Genomic DNA, 3480 nt, shown 5'->3' on the forward strand with positions numbered 1-3480 from the left:
GCTACGGCCGCTAAAAGTGCCGCCATTGCCATTGATTTTCCCTCAATTTCGATCGCCATTGTTTTTGTGGTGGTTTGTCGCGTTTTGATGAGTATTATCGGTAGAGGAGGAGGAGGGTTCGTTCGGTTACTTATTATCGGGTTTAGGTTAGTGTCTATGCTCATCATTGTGCTCCATTAGCTGCTGATACTGATGGTCGGTGATTGGTGGTGATGGTAGTTAGGAGGTTCCATTTCATTTCACCTTGTTTGGGCGGCATTGGTTTTTGTTCCTAGGGTAGTGAATACCAATAGATCGTAGGTCATCTTGAGAGAACGCTTGCTATTTGCCTTCTCTGGACTTGAGTTGGGTTTTTGAATGATTCTGGAAGTCTGTTCGAGTTTTCTACTGACATGTCCTGGTACTGTGCTTTCCGTGGTTATTCTTTTCCTGCCTAGCAGCAGACTGGTTCACTGCTGATCCCTCCCTTCCTCGGTTTGCCTCATCCTGATTGTGCCTAGCAATGATGCGGAGGGCGCTGTGTTGTGTATACTCCTGTGTTGTTGAAAGCCAAAAACTCGAATGCAAATTTTGCAAGATACCTCTTTTTTGGTTGCTCCCAGCACTCAAGAGGCGCTTTATCTGACACACACTCAAACACGCACACATACACTTACAGACACACACGTACACACGTGTGCACGATATGCACAAAGCAGTTGATTGTTGCCATTCGGAGGGAAATTTGGATTCTCATCAAAGAGAGAAACAGCAGAGAGAGAGAGAGAGAGCGATAGAGGGTTGGCAGGAAATTGTATCAAACACTGAGGAATCCAACCGCGTACCGGGGTCCCGAGATCGGACATCCTTCTCCCGAGGTGAGCTAGTAGTGTGTCGCTTACTACAACACAAGCGAACAACGCCAACCAACTGTTTTGGGTTTTGGGTGTGGAGAAGGTCCTATCTAGGGAACGGAACGGAGTGATGATCCTTTCGACCATAGTCGACTCCTTGTCCTATGTATCTCCTTTCCATTTATCATATACTTGTTGACACTCTTTCGTTTTTTTGTTCTATACTTTCTCTCTTATTTATGGTTTACTATTCGCATTTAACCATTTCCTATCCTTTCCAAGAGCCTTGCGTTCTTTGAGTCGAGTCTCTTCCCCTTACCCACCTGTGAAGCGTATTTTCGAATGTTTCTTGCCTTGGAGGGCATCTTCTTCTCTACTTTCTCGTTTACCTTTATGAATGTGTGTTTCTGTGTATCATTCTCATCAATTTCCATTTCATTTTCATTTTTCCGTTTTGCATTTTGTATTTTCGGGCGTTTGCTGCTGTCTGTTCAGTTGTTGTTGTTGTTGTTGCTGTTGTTGGTGGTTGACGACGGGTTTGCTGGGTAGCACCGACCACCTCTCTGTTTGCCTTTTTACTCGCGAACGCGAACGTCTCGGTTTTAACTTCATATAATTTTATCACATTTGTATGCTCTGCTCAGGGCCGACCTTGTGGTAGGCGGCATGAGTGATTGGAGAAGCGAAAGGGGTGAGAAGGAATGCGTACCGAGGTCCACTCACTCCTCGGAGTTGATCACTGTGGATGTGATGTCCGCTTCTAAAGTGCGTTCAGCTACTAGCACTGCAACTTGTGCGCATTGCTGCAACTGCTACTCCATCTTTTACTACTTCTACCTCACGGACTGATGATGTTGCCGTGGTGTTCGCCGCAGTACTGGCACAACATGAAGCATATTGCTAGCCGGAACGCATCGGTGCGGGATGTTGCGGTTTTATTTTTTGGATATTTCGGTGGGAAAAACGTGGTGAGTGGACGATCGGTTGCTATTCCTTCGCTCCTCTTCCTCCTCCCTGCCACCCTTGCCTGCGTTCTAGTGGTTGTGTTTCGTCGCCGTCGTCGCCATCCGTCCTCCCAACGATCGGCTCGGCCTGAATACGGGGTTCAAACATGTAACTTGTATATCGGTCGATCGGTCGATCGGTCGCTACCCGGTCGCTAGCCCTCCCCCCGAAAGCGTACTCGCGTGCCAATATCGTTTCATAAATTAATGTATATATATGTATATGTATATGATGTATATGTATATGTATAAATATGCCACCACCTGCCACCACCTTCCCCCCTGGGAACTGCGGTGCACTGCCCACTGCCGGTTGTTGTATTGCTGTTGAAGCTTTGTGTGCGCTGCAGCACATCGATAGAGATCACCAGCACATTATCTTTTGCCCATCCTTCTACGTTATCGTGCGTGATTGCGTGATCTTCTGCTCAACTTCTACTTCACGTGCCAGCCTCTCTCATTCCTGGTGTCTCTACGTAACTAGTACTGAATAAAGGATGCTGTTGTCACCTTCCAGTCTTTCATTCTATTTCCGAGACTTTTGTTCCTCCCCTCCGTGGGCTGCTCTCCCCTTCTCCCTATCTGTAGGTGCGCGTGTTTTGTGTGGCGGCTCTTGTAATGTCACATGTTCGTTCTCCTCCACCATCGGAGTGCGCGCGCACTCGTTCACGAGAAGCGGACAAAACTGAAGCACAATGATACAACAATGCTGATGCTATGTACAACTACAACCCCCCTTTCCCCAACATTCTCCTTCGTTCCAAAAGTGCTCCACCGCTCTATCCTTTTTTTTCTCTCTCATTTCCCTCGCGAACATTCCACCGAACATGGTTTCGAAGATTAACGTAATCGCAGGGTCCTTGGCTTTGGAAGAATGAGATCCTAGTTGGAGAAGGTGAAGCGAATCGTGGGGCGTTTAACAACGATTTTTGCGAACGAACTACTTGGCCCTCCAGGAAGCAGCTATCTAGGTACGACGCTAAATGAAACGAAAGCATCCTATGGTGTGTGGCGCGAAAAACGGGGTCATCCCGGACACGGACACCAGGTCACGGTGTCACATCCTAGTGACCTCGGTGTGGCGCGCGAGAAACACATAACAGGGCAAGGGCACAGCAACAGCAGCTTACTAGTAAGCCAATAGAGCTAGCGCAGTAGTGGTTTCAACGGCAGCAATGCAGCACCGCGCGGGTGCTCATAGTATTTGCTTGGTTTCGCTTGGATTTTTGATGCAAGGGTGTGCCTTTCGAACAACGACGTAAGCCCAACGTGAGCTCATTCTGGAAGCAGCCCGGCCGGAGTGTACCGATCGATACCGATCACCTGTTACGGTTACGTGGCTGCACACTACTCTGGCTGTTGCTGCTGCCTACACGCAGCCTAAATGGTTAGTAGTAGCTTCTGGGATTAGTTTGTTCTAGTATCGTTCGGGGACACTGTATCGGAGTTGCTAATGTAAAAACCTAGTTTCCATCATGCTGGCATGTAAGCACTTACTTTCTTACTGGCTGGTGACCTGGATAGCCCTAGATCGAACCCTGTGCTGTTGACTTTGGAGGCGCACCAATCTATGCTAACTATGCTTTCTAGACAAACACGTCCGCTCTCTCTCTCTCTCTCTCTCTCTCTGCATTGCTACAGAC

General features: G+C 48.0%; 1 protein-coding gene across 1 annotated transcript in view; it reads right to left on the minus strand.

Moving 5' to 3' along the window:
- Positions 1–1737: 1737 nt before the first annotated feature.
- LOC126570156 (uncharacterized) overlaps positions 1738–3480 on the minus strand; it is a 22501-nt gene continuing 20758 nt past the window's right edge. The window contains exon 7 of the mRNA XM_050227699.1: positions 1738–3480. This exon is cut by the window's right edge and continues 3673 nt beyond it. The gene's annotated coding sequence lies outside the window, so the exon portion shown is untranslated.

The sequence above is a fragment of the Anopheles aquasalis genome, chromosome 2 (assembly GCF_943734665.1).
Source record: "Anopheles aquasalis chromosome 2, idAnoAquaMG_Q_19, whole genome shotgun sequence".
NCBI lineage: Eukaryota > Metazoa > Arthropoda > Insecta > Diptera > Culicidae > Anopheles > Anopheles aquasalis.